This window comes from Panthera leo, chromosome C1 (assembly GCF_018350215.1).
Source record: "Panthera leo isolate Ple1 chromosome C1, P.leo_Ple1_pat1.1, whole genome shotgun sequence".
Classification (NCBI taxonomy): Eukaryota; Metazoa; Chordata; class Mammalia; order Carnivora; family Felidae; genus Panthera; species Panthera leo.
This window is the reverse complement of record NC_056686.1, coordinates 91,548,357-91,565,511: the sequence shown is the minus strand read 5'-3', so window position 1 is coordinate 91,565,511 and position 17,155 is coordinate 91,548,357. Positions and strand designations below refer to the sequence as shown.

The 17,155-nt window shown below is 39.0% G+C and overlaps 1 protein-coding gene across 2 annotated transcripts in view; it reads left to right on the top strand.

The window, feature by feature from the left end:
• The window catches only part of VAV3 (vav guanine nucleotide exchange factor 3), a 468,861-nt gene that overhangs the window by 139,679 nt on the left and 312,027 nt on the right, over positions 1-17,155 (top strand). The gene's annotated exons all lie outside the window — the stretch shown is intronic.

Sequence of the window (17,155 nt, the reverse complement as noted above, 5' to 3'; positions counted from 1 at the left end):
TAATCCATGAGATGTGAATATATTGTATGGAAGAAAGCTGATAGAGGAAATTTAGAGGCTCTTCTTCCTAGTGTGTGAGGAGTTCTTAGACAAACTGAGTGCCTTGGGAGATTTTTGCCCTCCTCCTGTAGTCTGTTCAGAGCTATAGATACCCTGTAGTTAATTTTTAATTATTTTTTATTTTTTGAGTTTCTTGCAGTGCTTTTTCTCTCCTTTGCCTGGGTACACAGGTACATTTTATTTAGCATATGCATTTCTCGCCCCAATGACTTACTAAATCCCCCGAAGAACATGTATTCAGTCAGAAGTTTTCTGAATGTGTTATTTGGAAATGCTAAAAACACCATGTAATTAAAATGGAAGTGGTTATGTTTTCATCATAACTTGTTTTTGGGGCACAGATTTTTTTCTCTAGAGACTTTTTTGATGTGTAAAATGGATAGTTTTTAACTAAGCTGTTTGTGACTTTTTGGTTAAAACTATGCTTGTCTTAGGTGTCATTCCTCCTGGGGACACATCTTTGCCTGAAATAGAGATTAACCATTACTATGATTTAGTAGTAATGGCTCAAAAATAATGTCACATATGAATAATTCCACATATGTGGCTCAAAATAAAATGCCCCATATGAAAGATACATACAGAATCTGTTTTTTTTTTTTAATTAAAAAAACTTTTGTTTTACATTCATTTTTGGGAGAGACCGAGCACAAGCAGGGGAGGGGTAGAGAGAGAGGGAGACAGAGAATCTGAAGCAGGGTTCAGGCTCTGAGCTGTCAGCACAGAGCCTGACACGGGGCTTGAACTCATAAACCAGAAGATCATGACCTGAGCCGAAGTCGGACGCTTAACCGACTGAACCACCCAGGTGCCCCTAGTTTTATTTGTTTTTATAGGAGAAAGAATGGCAAAATATTCTGCTCTGTTCTAAGAGCTGTGGTCCTGATCCACATTTTTCAGGATTCTTTCTTAGCAGCTAAAGAATTTGATTTCAAGCTAAATAGAGGTGTATCTGTTTCTTGCCCTAGAGGTGATATGCAGGACAGTCAGGAGTTTTGCAATTTCTATATCTAGCCATTTCGTAAAATAACTTTAGAGAGTTTATTCTTACTACGTATAAAAAGATATCAATATTTTTGGGGCACCTGGGTGGCTGAGTCGGTTAAACATCCTACGTTGGCTCAGGTCATGATCTCACAGTTTGTGGGTTCAAGCCCTGCATCGGGCTCTGTGCTGACAGCTCAGAGCCTGGAGCCTGCTTGGGATTCTGTGTCTCCCTCTCTCTCTGCCCCTCCCCTGCTCATGCTTTGTCTCTCTCTCTCAGAAAATGAATAAACATTAAACAAATTTAAAGGATATCAATATTTAAAAAAATAAACCATAGAACTGTTAGATTCCCAAGATAAGCATATAAATCTCTTTCAAAATTTTCCTGAATAAATTGAAGTTTCTTGCATTGGGATTAAGAAATAGAAACTTCTGAGCCTGGTCATAAGTATAATGTCAAAAACCATTTTGTATTTACTGTTCACACAAGGCAGTCCTAAGACCTGTGGTACTGTTCTCCTATTTTAACCTGATGACTTTGGTGAATGGAGCTTCTGCTGAGGACTTAAGAAGAAAATGGAACATACGTACTCCTCTTATGACTGCGGGGATATGGCTTTATTTAGAGATTGTGTGCTTTATTTTTTTTCTCTGCATTTTTCAAGTAATGAGATTCAAGTTTTGTTTCGATTGAAATTTAAAGCATTTGCTGGGGTGCCTGGATGGCTCAGTTGGTTGAGGGTCCGACTTCGACTCAGGTCATGATCTTGTAGTTCGTGGGTTTGAGCCCCACATCGGGCTCCGTGCTGTCAGCTCAGAGCCTGGAGCCTGCTTTGCATTCTGTGTCTCCCTCTCTCTTTGCCCCTCACCTGCTCATGTGCTGTCTCTGTCTCAAAAATAAATAAACATTAAAAAAAAAATTAAAGCATTTGCAAATGCAACTATAGGATAAGGGTAGATGAGCCATAACTTTTTCCCATCCTCTTAACAATCTCTAAACTTGGAAGTGAGCTAATTAACATAGGTCAACTCTGAGAACCTTGGTCTCCATAACTGGAAATGAGATTTTCTTTTCCCCCCCTCCCCCCCCCCTTCCAAGCTGGATCTCACACCTTGAAATCTTGACTGAGCTGAAATCAAAAATCCGATGCTTAACTCACTGAGCCACCCATTTGCCCCTGAAATGAGCAGATTTAAAATTTTTGTCTCTCCCCTACTGACTTGCTCGCGCTCTCGCTCTCTCTCTCTCTCTCAAAAATGAACAGAGAGGGAGACACAATCTTAAGAAGGCTCGAGGCTCTGAGCCATTAACACAGAGCCCGACATAGGGCTCAAACCTGTGAACTGTGAGATCATGACCTGAGCTGAAGTTGGATGCTAAACCTGCTGAGCCACCCAGATGCCCCTGAAATGAGCAGATTTTATACAACATTGGGTCCAAGATATCTTTTCTGGTGAAGGTAGAGGAGTACACGTAGTTTCTGGACAAAGATAATCTTTTTTTACTGTAAAACCACCACCATGCTGCCCCCAACAAAATGCAGGTTCTTAAAGCTCTCTCTCAAATACGAGTACTGCAAATAAACAAAAGAAGACAACAAATAACAGCCTCCCCCCCACCCCCCACCCAACTAAAAGCTTGAAAAAAGCTGTTTTCATTTAAGCCTCAAACTATTAAGAGGTTATTGATACATTCACACACTTCTTACTTGTTATAAATTTTTCACACAGGCAAATTCTATTTATTGTGGGGCTGTGTTCCTCAACACTGGAGTATGTATTCATTTCCTGTTGCTGCTTTAACAAATTGCTACCAATTTAGTGGCTTAGAATAACTCAAGTTACCTCACAGTTCTGGAGTCCAGAAGTCCAAAATCAGTTTCACTGGGCTACAGACCAGGTGTTGGCAGGGCTAGTGCTTCTAAAAGCTCCAAGGGCAGAGACCATTTCCTTGCCTTTTCCGGCTTCTGGTGGCCACATGCATGCTTCACCCTGTGGCCCTGCGTCTGTTTTCACAGTGTATCACTTCAGACTCTGCTTCTATCTTCACAGCTCTTCTGTGCTCAAATACCCCTCTGCCTCCCCTTTTATAAGGACATTTGTGATTGCATTTAGGAACCACCCAGCTAATCCAGGATAATCTGACCATCACAAGATCCTGATCTAATCATGTCTGCAGAGTCCTTTCTGCTACGTAGTCACATTGACAGGTTCCAGGAATTAGGATGTGGGTGTCTTGGCCTTGATTCAGCCCTACCCCAGAATACTTGACAAGAACTTCATGGCATAGTCCCTGCAGAGCTGGGTTCCTCCACTCATACTTCACAGTTGCTGTTTTGTTCCTTTCGAATCACCTCAAGTCTGACATGGCTCTGTGTATTTTTTTTAAGGTTCTGTCCATGCAAACTACCCTTCCTCCCTTTCTTCCTCCCTCCCTCCTGGGCGGAGGACTCCTGCCAGCACCTTTGACGTCTGCACAGCTCACCAAATCAGTCCCTTCTTCAGCCTTTCCTGCCCCCTCTACAGTGCCCTTTGCCTTGAACTTCGCGAAGTTATGTCTGAATATCCGTTTTGGCTCTTGTATGGGATGTCTGGTACTACAACTTGCATGCCTTTTGTTAGCTGTCACCGGGAGTTAAAGTTGTCACTACGGTATGAAATAATGTCAGGTGGTGTCGTCGAAAGGGGGAGGAAAGCAAGGTATGGGCCTCAGGGTGGCTTCTACCTTTTGGCCATTGTGAATAGTGCTGTTATGGACCTAGGTGTACAGCTTCAATGTTTTATTAAAGTAGAATACTTGTAAGAAAGTATACTTGTGCACTTTTCCGTATCTAGATAGATAGCTCACTGAATTGTCACAAACTGACTCACTTATATAATGGGCATAGAATACTACCTGCACCCCAGAATCCCACTTTTGTCCCTCCCCGTCCCTCAGAGGCACTCCTGTCTTGATCTTTGGCCCTATTGATGAGTTTTTCTTCTTTGTCATTTTAAACTTTATGTAAGTGGAAGCACATGTAACATACTCTAGTGTTGGACATCTTTGCCCAGTCAGGTTTTGAGGTTTATCCGTATTGTTTCTTACAGTGCTATTTTTTTGTTTTATGAATATATCACAACTCATTCTGCTTTTTCCAGTTTTTGGTGTTATGAATAGTGCTTCTTTGAACATCCTGTACATATATTTTGGTGGACACAGGTACACATTTCTGTTGGGTATAGAATTAGGAGTGGCTTTATCCTGTAACTCTGCATGTATCATTATCCCACATAGCATTTGCCAGTTTCTGTCATCACTCTCAATTTCTTTGCATTCTTCAATGTTCCTTAATACTTACAAGACAAGTCCTATCCACCCCCCCCCCCCACACCCCACTAGAATCTTTAGAGAAACAATTTCACCATAGCCTCAATCTTCCAAATAGGTATGAAGGCACTATTTATAGATGCTGCCAGTAAAGTTAATGTAGTTATATATGTAGCTTTTTAAAGCTTAATTTTTTTTTAGTACACTTTGTACTTGCATGATCAGAAATTCAAATGCCATAGATATTTTTGGTGATGATTTGCTGAGAAGTTGGCAAAAGCTGAGAGTGAGAAAACACTACTTCGTTTTTGCCGACCTGGCAACTTTTATGCCACTAGCCATGCAGAAAAATCAGAAAGCATTTTTGAAAAAACTTTGTAGGTTAATAGTTTTGTCATAACCAATTTTAACTTCCAAAGTTATCAAGTTGATTGGATATCATGTAGTAACAGTCAAAATTCTTCTGAATTTTTAACCATTCATTTGTTAGTTAGGTATGGGTATTAAGTCCTAGAATAAGGAAAACCTTTTTGTGATTCCTAATATTTGTAAAAATGAAGTTGATAGTGACACTTGGGAAATCACTGTCTTGTAGGCCCTATTGTAAGAAGAAAGTTAGGCTGATGTGTTTAATTATATACAGCATAATTTGTATAGGTGTATATCCATATAAATCTCTAAAAAAGTGCAAGACCCAACATAAATCGCCGAGTGTGATCAGCCTGTTGTATTTGTTTTAGATAATACACTTCCAATTTTTAACTTAGTTTGGTAAAATTTACCTCAATATATCCCTTGATGTCCTACTGGCTGGATAAGCAGTTATTTATTTATTTTTCTGGATCCTGAGATACAAAGAAAAGACATTAACTTCCACTGCCATAGAGATATATATATATATTTTTTAGCAGATACGTAAATAAGGATTATGATACAACTTCATATGGGCAACTTGATGTGTGTGAGGTACAGTGGGAGCGTGATCAACCTTCTGACTAGAGGGGGTGTGGTGGGATATATAAAGAGGTGGTTCTTTTTTCAAATACAGTTTGGACAGATCAAGTAGATAAATGATGCATGCATTTCATGAGCAGTGAACCATTCTCAGAAGAACATGGTGTCTCTTCTGTGGAGTCAGATTCGTGAGGTGGGGGAAGGCTGGTTTACACACAAAAAGCTAAGACATGAAATTACTAAAACAGGTTTTCCTCTGTTACCTAAGTGTTACACCAAGGAACAGAACTAGTATTTCCAATTGCTTATACTTTTAATACGTACTGTGTTTTGGAGATTTAAAAAATCAAGACCACATATACAATGCCTTTGTATTTGCAGATTCTTCTAGAATGTTAGAGTAGATAAGTTCACCTTAAAAACTAAATATTTGGAGGATTAAAAAGATAATTTTATATGTTAATAGAACAGTTAACATCATTTCCATTTAAGATTTTTTTCATCTGGGTGCTTTGAAATTAAGGAATGCGTTCATAAGGGATGACTGGTGACAGTGTGGCGGCTCAGTTGTCAGACAGGTCCTATGTTTGAGTAGAATGAACTTCTCTACCACCTTCTAGAACTTCCTTGGTGCCAGGTCTTCTGTATAGTTCTGGGATTTAGTTTTTTAGGTAAACATTGCTGCAGATGGTTTCTAAAGTTTTGAAAACCTATGGCCCTCTTACAACTTAGATGGAGGGGGAAAAGTCATATTCTTCCTAATTCCCTGTCTTCTGCAATGTGAGAAGCGAGGTAGGAGAGGCATAGTGAAGTATTATGCAGTGTTTGAGGGAGGTGCATGATGAAGTTTGAGGATTAGAAATGAGTGTTATGTGTAGGAATTTACCTGGTAGATCAGGACAAGAGAGCACGGACCTAGAGGAGTGATCCATGGTTCCCTAAAGCCAGGCTCTAGGACATCTCAGTGGGAGATGGGATTGTAATAGCCACATAGGACATGCATATAAACTTGACGTTGTGGGAAGTAGGTTGTTGCAGAAGGATTTTTTTAAGTAGCAGAATAATTGGAATTTTGTTTTAGAATAATCATTCGAGGAGCAGTGTGAAGGTGAACTGCAGTAGCGATGGGAGTCAGTTCAAAGTTTTATGATGGTATATACAAATTACAGTATTAATTAAAAGACCTAAGCATTTTGATATTCATATGTACATCATACAATGTAAGCTATTTTGTGAAGAAAATGTAAATAAGGCTCTCTGTTCTTGCCTAACTTAAAAGCTGGAAGGGAGATGAGGTGCATGTGCACACACACACAATCATAAGGGAACACTTAGTAATGTGATCATCACTATAAGAGGTACAAACAATTTGCTGGGAAATTCAGTGAAGGGAGGATTCCTTCTGACTAGAGAGGAGGGAAATGTTTGTATTTACTTTGCATTCACTTTAAATTAAAAAAAATCATTAAATATTATAGAACTTTGCGGTAAAACATAAGCGCTAGTAGGTGGGGAAGTTCTTTGTTAAAAAGAAAGTTTGGAGAGTTCAAACTCTAGTTGGGGTACAGTTTCTCTGATTTAAAAGTAGTTTAGGTTATCCAGAGATGTATACATTTTTAAAGAGCATCGTTTTGTAGCTTTTTAGATAAACAAATGCCCTGTCTCTCCCTTCAAGGCAGTAGTTGGTGGACATGCTTACTACCTACGCTTAAGTGGTCTCAACTCAGTGTTAATTTTATAGTTGACATTTCTCCCAGGTATTTTGTTTTTAAAATCTTTTACTCATTTAGTGGAGAAGAGTTTTGTGTCTATTACTTATCCCTAGGTTTTGGTAGTGTATGACCATATTTATAAACCTTGTTGGTAGTGATAGTGACCTCCTATGCTTTTTATCTAGCTTTTAAACTGTCAAATGAATTCTTGTTGGATAAACCTCTTACATGGTAACATTGTATCAGTACTGTTCTCACTTTATCACCTGCTTTACACTGAGCCTCCTACTTCAGAGCATCTTGCTAACCTTCCCCTCTCCTGAGTTATAGATCTTGAAGTTTTCACACAAAGTATTCTGCAAGGAAAGCGTGGCTGTTTCTTGTCTGGTTTAAATACAAACCGAAGACCTTGCAACTGCTTCTGTAATATGGAGACAAATGAAGAGAAGACTAGACATTCTTAAAGAAAAGATTATCACTGATCTCTCCCCGCCCCCCCCCCCCCCCCTTGCTTTTTTTCAAGTGATTTCAAGGAATTCTTCCATAAGACAGCCATTGGGAAGCAGTGATAAATTAATTCTTTCCTCACTAATTTTTTTTTGGGGGGGGGCGGTTTCCATTTTTAAATATCAAATACTTTTCTGAGTTCTGTTTCTGGGACATGGATTCGGTTTCTCCTAATTTTCTGTCTATTTTTGATAGGGTACTATGTGGTTTATTGTGGTTTTATAAGATGGTTTAAATGTTAATATATTATATCACATATTTATGGAAAAACATTATGTGTCTTTGTATAAACATGTTGGTATTTATGTTTGCATGTATAACTGTGATCAAATATAGAGCTTACAAAGTATTTTACAATATTTAAAGGAAATGTATGTATAAGGTGTATAACTCCCATCCATCCATCCATCCATCCATCCATCCATCCATCCATCCATCATCCAGGTCTGCCTGCTTAAGAAATCATTCAACTTCCCTAGAATTGGTTTCTCATCTTTCACATGATGGGTTAGAAAAGATAATTTCTTAGGCTTTTTGTACTTCAAGATGTCTGATTTACCTAGGATTATAGACAGCTTCCCAGTTGATATTAAGAGTAGGCTAAAAGATAAACTCAGAACCGATGTGCTACATGGAAATTTCATTAAAGTAAGTTCACTGGAGCCATATAATAGAATTGGTCTAGATTTGATATATTTTATATTTCTTTCCTCTAGGAATGAAATCACGTGTTTAAATTGAGCAGTGCAGTAATAAATTCATAGTGAATTTGATTTAAGCAATAGTTGTATTAAATTTTCTCTACAAAAATACATTACTGTTCAATAAAACTTTAATATATTGTTATCTAAAGGTAGATGTAAATTTCATTTTTTAGGACAAATCTAGAGTACATTTCAAGACTGTGATTTGTTTTCAGTTTTCTTAAATACAAACTTGTAACTGACTAATGGTTTATTTTTTGTGAATTATAACTAAAGTGTACACTGGAGAATAACAGTGATAATAAGCTGTATCCAGGTTATTAGTAGATACCAATAACTTGAGGTTGGTGTTTGATACAGTGTTTCTTCATTAGGTACCTGTAACTGTGGAAATAGATTTTTTTTTTTTAAATATGACTTAAAACTACTTTTTATTTCATGGTTTGTTTACATGACATAGCTTTTTTTTCCTTTCAAAATATCCAGTTACTTTAATCCAGAGACCCAGAAAATCCTTTTGAAATAGGATGTGCCAACATAAACTTTGTTTCTTCTGCATTGTATATCTTTTATTCTAAGCATCCTTATGTTAATCCTGGTTTGGTTTGTATTACATTTTTGAAGCATTATAGTGTTCACAGAGAGCTAAGGATTTGTCTGTGTCCGCTCAGCTTTGTAAAGAGAACTTCTGAGTTCCCTGATCCAATTTACCATGTCTGCTATTACTAAATTCACTGCTATTCGTACTCTGGCTTTTATGTCTTTATTGAAATCATGGTATTTGGGTTTTTCACCTCACTCTATACTATTTTAGTTTCCAGTCTGGTGTTCTCTGCTTCCTGTGCTGTCTTTGCCATCTCTTCATGTAGATGTTCCCCAAAGGTGATTGGCACACTGTATATTCAGGTCTCATTAACTCCCTTTTAGCCAGTCTGTAAGCGCTACACCAGAACAGAAACTTTCAGTTTTATTTTTTTCCCCCAAGTTAGCCTTGGGGAATGCTAGCTTGGCATTGGAAAGGTGCTTCCCAAATACTTGTTGATGAAGCAATTGGATGTTGTTCTGTTACCTATTTTTAATTAACACCTGGGGGTATATCTCCTAGTCCTAGTACATAATCCACCTTTGATCTTGAACTTCATTCCTGACTTCCTGCTGGACAAATTCTTCTTGGCTGTTCTTCTGTAACCCCAAACATAAAGTCTCCTAAGTCTGAAACTCTGTGTCATTTGTTCTTTGATTTGTCTGTTTTGTTCATTCTGTCATTTTGTTATGTTCATTCTGGTGGGTATTGATTTATTTTTAACTGAGATATAATACACAGCATTTTATTTATAGGTGTACAATGTAATAATTTGATGTATTGATATTTTGTGAAATGATAATCACAATAAGTTTAGTAAACATCCATCACTGCACATAGTTAAAAATAATTTTTCTTGTGATGAGAACTTTTAAGATCTACCTTCTTAGCAACTTTGAAATGTGTAATACAGTATTAAGTGTAGTCACCATGCTGTACATGATATCACCAGGATTTATTTATCTTATAACTGGAAGTTTGTACCTTCTGTTTTAACTATCTTTAACCATTTTATCCACTCCTAACTTTCCACCTCTGGCACCCACCAATCTGTTCTGTGTCTCTGTTTCTTGTTTTATATCTTATGTATATTTTTAGATTCCACATATAAATGAGATCATACAGTATTTATCTTTCTGATTATTTCACCTAAATGTAATGTTGTCACAAATGGCAGGATTTTCATCTCTTATAGCTGAATAATAGTTCATTTTATATGTATATACACTGCATTTTCTTTTTCCATTCATCTGTGATGGACACTTAGGTTGTTTCCATATCTTGGCTATTGTAGCTAATGCTGCAGTAAATATGGGGACAGGTAACTTCTTGAGGTAGTGATTAGTTTCTTTTGGATAAACACCCAGAAGTGAAATGGCTGGATCTTCTAGTAGTTGTATTTTTAATACGTTGAGGAACCTCCTTACTGTTTTCCATAGTGGCTGCACCAGCTTACATTCCTATAGTACACAAGGGTTCTCTTTGCTCCCCATCCTCACCAATGCTTTTTATTTCTTATCTTTTGATAATCACCATTCTAACAAGTATGAGGTGCGATGTGCTGTGGTTTTGATTTGTATTTTCCTATGATTAGTGGTGATGAGCACTTTTAAATGTACCTGTTGGCCCTTTGTATGTCCTCTTTGAAAAAGCATCCATTCAGTTCCTCTGTCCATTTTAAAATCGGGTTATTTGCGTGTGTTTTCTATTGAGTTATATGGGTTCTTTACATATTTTACATATTAACCTCTTACCAGATGCATGACTTGCAAATACTTTCTTGCATTCCATAGGCTGCCTTTTTATTTCCTTGGTGGTTTCCTTTGCTGTGTAGAAGCTTTTTGTTGATGTAGTCCCAATTGTTTATTTTTGCTTTTGCTGTCTTTGCTTTTGACGTCAAATTTAAAAACCTCCCCAGGAATGATTTCAAGAAGTTTAACACCTATGTCTTCTTGTAGGTGTTACATGGATTCAAGTCTTTAATCCATTTTGAGTTAATTTTTGGGTATGGCGTAAGGTAGTGGCCCACTTTGATTCTTTTGAATGTATGTGTCCAGTTTTCTCAGCACAGTTTGCTGAAGAAACTGTCCTTTCCCCACTGTATGTTCTTGGCCCCATTGTCCTAAATTGACCATACATGCATGGGTTTATTTCTGGGCTGTTTTTTAAATTTTTTTTAACTTTTTATTTTTTTTACATTTTGTTTATTTTTGAGAGACAGAGCACAAGTTGGGGGAGGGGCAGAGAGAGAAGGAGACACAGAATCCGAAGCAGGCTCTAGGCTCTGAGCCATTAGCACAGAGCCTGATGCGGGGCTCGAACTCACAGACCATGAGATCAGGATCTGAGCCAAAGTCGGATGCTTAACTGACCGAGCCACCCAGGTGCCCCAGGGCTGTCTTTTTTTTAAAATGCCAATACCACAGTGTGTTGTTTATTATAGCTTTATAATATAGTTTGACAGAAAAATCATGATGCCTCCAACTTTGTTCTTCTTTCTCAAGATTGCTTTGGTTAGTAAGGGTCTTTTGTGGTTCCATACAAGTTTTAGGCTTCCTTGTCCTATTTCTGTGGAAAACACCTTTTGGAATTTTGATAGGAATTGCACTGAATCTGTAGGTTACTTTGGGTAGTACAGACATTCTAACAGTATAAGTTCTTCCAATCCACAAGCATGGTACATCTTTCCATTTGTGTCTTCTTCAATTTCTTTCATCAGTGTCTTATGGTTTATAGTGCCTTTCACCTCCTTGGTTAAATTTATTCCTAGATATTTTATTCTTTCTGATGCAGTTGTAAATGGGTTTGTTTTCTTAATTTTCTATTTCTGCTACTTCATTATTTATGTATGGAAATGCAATTTATTTTCATATATTGATTTTATATGCTGCAACTTTACTGAACCCATTCTAAAAGTTTTTTGGTGGAGTCTTTAGGGTTTTTTATATGCAGTATCATGTCATCTGCAAATAATGACAGTTTGACTTCTTCCTTACCAGTTCAAATGTCTTTTATCTCCCTTTCTTGTCTGATTGCTATGGCTAGGACTTTGAGTACTGTGTTGAATAAAAGTGGTGAGAGTGGACATCATTGTCTTGTTCCTGGTCTTGGGGGAAAAGCTTTTAGTTTTTCACCATTGAGTATGATGTTAGCTGTAGGTTTTTATATATGATTTTTAGGATGTTGACGTATGTTCCTCTAAATCCACTTTGTTGTGAGTTTTTTTTTTTTTTTTTTTTTATCAGGAATGGATATTGTATTTGGTCAAATGCTTTTTCTGCATCTTTTGAGATTATACCACTGCTTTTGGATGGAATTTTTAGTAAGTATCTGGTAGGTCCACCTGACTTAACATGTTTTGTGTCTTTCTTGTGTTCTATTTCTATAGATGGTATCCTCTTTCTCCAAATCCGTTATATTTAAAATTGCCTAGTAATTTAAAAAAAAAATCTTGGGTGCCCCTTCATAACTTACAGCAATAGTGGTTCAGATCAGTAAGCTGAGAGTCCGATAGATCATGGCTAGATTCCAGGCAGTTACTTCATTTTTTCGTTTTTAATTTTTAATGTTGATTTTTGATAGAGCGCGACCAAGGGAGGTCAGAGAGAGAGGGAGACACAGAATCCGAAGCAGGCTTCGATTTCAAATTTGATGCAGGGCTCGAACTCACCAACTGTAAGATCATGACCTGAGCTGAAGTTGGACACTCAACTGCCTGAGCCACCCAGGCACCCCTAATTGTTTTCAATCTTAGTTTCCTAAAATTCCTATCACCTTGGAGTTGATTATGTCAAAATATGCATAAAAGTGCTTAGTGAGGTATCTGGCACATGGTAAATGATCAGTAAATTGTCTGCTTACAGTTGTGATTTCCAGTGTCAGGAGAAAAATGTGTTAGTATTTTTGTGCTAGCCTACTATTTCTAGTCAGGCTGCTCCTGTGCCTAGTGCAGGTTCTCCCCTCTTGCATGGATGGCTGTAGTAGTGCTTTCCACTCCAGTCCATGCAGGACTCCACCAATAGGCAGACTGTGATCATGTGGTCCTTCTCTCAAGAAACTGGGATGACTTTCTGTAGCCAACATGGTCATCATTTAAGTTTGACATTTAAGTTTTTGGACCACCTGACCTTCAACATTGTTAACCTAGACTCTTCTGTGCAATTTCCAGTCACTACTTTCAAACTTTGTGTCTCCTCAGCATGTCTTTAGTGCCTCATACTCCTTTCTCTTCCCTGAGCTTTCTGTTTAGTTTTTTCTAACCATCATTTAAGGCCTCTGATTCTTGTTCTCCATGTAGCTTTCACTGAATTCCCTCTTGTGACATTCTTCTGTCTGTTTAATCCATGAATTTCATTCATTCACTCACTCTGCCTGCTGAGATGGACACTAGGCACCTGGATAGACCAATGAACAAAAATCACAAGGATCTCCACCTCCATGGCACTCAGTTTTGTATCAGATTTGACCGGAAAACCTGTCTTATGACATCTATGTGTAGTTTACACTTAGTTATCGAATTCCTATAGCATTTTTTTTCCTAAATGAATTGGAAGTTTCTTGATAGTTGGGTATTTTAAAGCTTTTAGTATTTTCTTTGTCTTACCTGATGTCTCTTCCTGATGAGGAGGAACTCAAATACCACTTAATTTTGGAGAGTCATGTTCATGGCTTGGGTTTTACAAATACAGCTTTAAAATCAAAGTATTACTTGGAATACATTTGAAATAAGAGATCTGTACATCTTAATACTCGAGGTACATGTTGCTGTGTGTGTGTGTGTGTGTGTGTGTGTGTGTGTGTGTGTGAGAGAGAGGGAGGGAGGGAGGGAGACCATGTGAGCAAGAGCAAGTGGGGAAGGGGGAGAGGGAGAGGGAAAGAGAATCCCAAGCAGGCTCCATGCCCAGCGTGGAGTCCCATGCAGGGCCCCATCTCATGACCATGAGATCACGACTGCAAGATCATGTGGTATATAGGGGAAGAGAGATACTATACAAATAATTACAACTACAGAAATCAAGAATTGGTTGCTTAACCGACTGAGCCACCCAGACACTCTTAGGTACATGCTGCTTTTTAAGAAAGATCTAACTACACAGGCAGATTGGCTTATAGTAATTAAGTTTTTTTTCTGGTAAAACATTGATTGTGGGTGATTGTCATACTTCTATTTCTACCTGTGGTAAGTAGGACACACTTGATATCATGTGAACTTAAATGCAAGACTTTCTTCATCTAACTTTTTTGTGCAAACCCTCAACCCCTTACCTCTCCACCCACTCCCCTTTAGTGTGATGTCTGAATCAATATTTGAAAAAAAATTAACAGACGGTTAATTCTTAATACCTTTTGTTACTCTGGGAAATTATAGAAGTACTTCATGACTGTTACTTGCTTGGTTCTGAAGGTCTTCTCTGACCTCATAGACTAGGCTAAATGCTCCCTTCATTGTGCTAGACTTCTTCTATTGCCCTGCTTTATGATTCTTCCTGTAATTATTTGTATACTACTTGTCCTCCCCTGTAGACCACAAGCTCCATGAGGGCAGGGGCCCTTTCTGTTTTCTGTTTACCCTGAGGACCTTTTCAGTACACAGAACACAGGGGATAGTCAACAAAAAGGCATTGCATTAAATTTGACACTCACTCAATAAGCCAAGACACATTGCATTCCTATAGATAGTAGAGACTGAGCCAGGCTCAGGGTTTGCGCTGGACAGCAAAACACAGCTTGTCCTCAGGGTACTCGTCAGCTAGCAAAATGTGCTAACATTTACATATTGCCTAAAGTCTCCAGAATTTTCTTTTTGAACTTAAACCTCAGAATAACCCTGTGAAGATGTACTGTTTTGCTTTATAGATGACTAAATTGGGGAACAGAGACCCAGTAACTTACTTAGGTTCACATAGGTTTGGGACCTACTTCTGATCTTAAGATGCTTTTCCTTAAATGTGTGCTGCCTCCAGCTGGCAGTGACCATCACACCTCACATCAACCGTAGCTTATCAGAAATTTTATCAATTTCTTCTGACTCCCACGCTTTTGGATTTGCATTAAAAAATGGGGTAGGGATTAAGTCTGGAACTTAACCTGCTGATTGAGGTTTTGCATCTCCTTAAACCTGTTCTGATCAGTCTCTGCCTTTTTTCCTTTGAGACTCAGTATTGGCAACATTTTGCATGGTACTATTTTAGTGTGACTTCATTTTAGATCTACAGGATTAAGTTTAAAAATATTCTATTGCAGGGTGGGGGGGGGGTACCTGGCTGGCTCAGTTGGAAGAGCATCTTACTCTTGGTCTTGGGGCCATGGGTTCTACACCATGTTGGGTATAGAGATTACTAAAATAAATAAGCAAACTTAAAAAAAAAAAAACCACAAAAAACCTTTGATTGGAATTTGAGTTCCCCATAGTCTGAAAATTTCTGACTTTTTACCACTCAATATGTAAGAGAATCTCTAATCAGACCCCCAGATACATTCCTTTTTACTGTCTCCCAGCTGAAATGTGTTCCATAAACTTTTTGTCCACTACAGTAAAAACCCTTCCCTTCTTTGAGTTTTTGAAGTCCTACCTATAAGTTTAACCCCTTAGTGATGTGCTGGCCTCTATGCCTTGCTGTTATTTCATGTGTACCGCTTTTGTTTCTGTAGTAAGGGTTTTTATTTTTGGATCCCAAGGAGCAAATCCTGTTTTTCTTTTGTCTCCCACAATGTCTGGTAGAGTGCTGGGCATATGATCTTGCCTACTAAGTAAGAACTCAAATGTTGGTTGAAGGAACTTTAATTACAGAGTTTCTACTTGGTAATTATATCTGAAGGCCTCAGTAGTTAGCAAACATGATGGTACACTGGGGAAAGGTGGTTGGAGGAGACCATCTTTTCTGTTGAAACCGGGCATGTCTTGTTTGTGTTGCGTGTAAAGGGTTACAAAGTGTTTCATGCTCATTATTGATCCTCATTGGGGGACGACCACTTTAGGACCCAGATAACTTGCCTATAGAAGCAAAAGGCTGGAGCTGGGACTAAAAGCCAACTTGTGTGACTCCAGAGCACATAGGAGGGACCAGGTTGCAAGCTCCAGAGGGCAAGGCCCAGAATGTTTATTGCACATCACTGTTGCAAGATAAAATTGAGGCTCTTGGGTTTAGCTGCCCTGAATCTTTCTATGCATGCACTTCTTAAAAATTTTTTTCCTTTTTGAGAGGTAGGTAGGGAGGGAGGGAGAGTGCACAAGTGGGGCAGGGGCAGAGGGAGAGAGAAAGAATCTCAAGCAGGCTCTGAGCTGTCAGCAAGGAGCCCTATGTGGGGCTTGAACTCACAAACGTTGAGATCGTGACCAGAGCTGAAGCCAAGAGTCGGACGCTTAACCTTCTGACCCACCTACGTGCCCCTGAACGTACTTCTGATCTGTCCCACTCTGCTGGTGCAACTAAGTTTTTCTCCTGCTGGAACTTCGTTACCAATTAGCTAGCTAGCTATTATGTCTTTCCTTCTTCTCTTCTTCATCATCATTATCATCATTATTTGTATATATGTATAAATAGACACTTAGAGTTATTTGTAAAACAACCTGGAGTCTTAAAAAATTTTAGAGAAAAAAGCTAGTTGTGATGACTGTAAACTTTTTGTTACTGCTTCCTTAATTCTATTCTGGTACTGTTGAGGATTACTGTGTATGGGCTGGTGGATAACCATGTTGACCGCATTGGGCTAGAAAACTCACAGAGCTTTATTCTGAGAACAAGATATCCTTCAATGCACTCATATAGTACTTGAATAGTAGAAAGCCCTCATCATCTTTGGGATCTATGCTTAGAAATTTATGAATACCTTTAAGGTCAAATGCATTTTCTTTTTGCCTGCCTCTGTCTCTCTCTCTGCCTGCCTCTGTCTCTCTCTCTGCCTGCCTCTGTCTCTCTCTCTGCCTGCCTCTGTCTCTCTCTCTGCCTGCCTCTGTCTCTCTCTCTGCCTGCCTCTGTCTCTCTCTCTGCCTGCCTCTCTGTCTCTCTCTCTGCCTGCCTCTCTGTCTCTCTCTGCGCCTGCCTCTCTGTCTCTCTCTGCGCCTGCCTCTCTGTCTCTCTCTGCGCCTGCCTCTCTGTCTCTCTCTGCGCCTGCCTCTCTGTCTCTCTCTGCGCCTGCCTCTCTGTCTCTCTCTGCGCCTGCCTCTCTGTCTCTCTCTGCGCCTGCCTCTCTGTCTCTCTCTGCGCCTGCCTCTCTGCCTCTCTCTGCGCCTGCCTCTCTGTCTCTCTCTGCGCCTGCCTCTCTGTCTCTCTCTGCGCCTGCCTCTCTGTCTCTCTCTGCGCCTGCCTCTCTGTCTCTCTCTGCGCCTGCCTCTCTG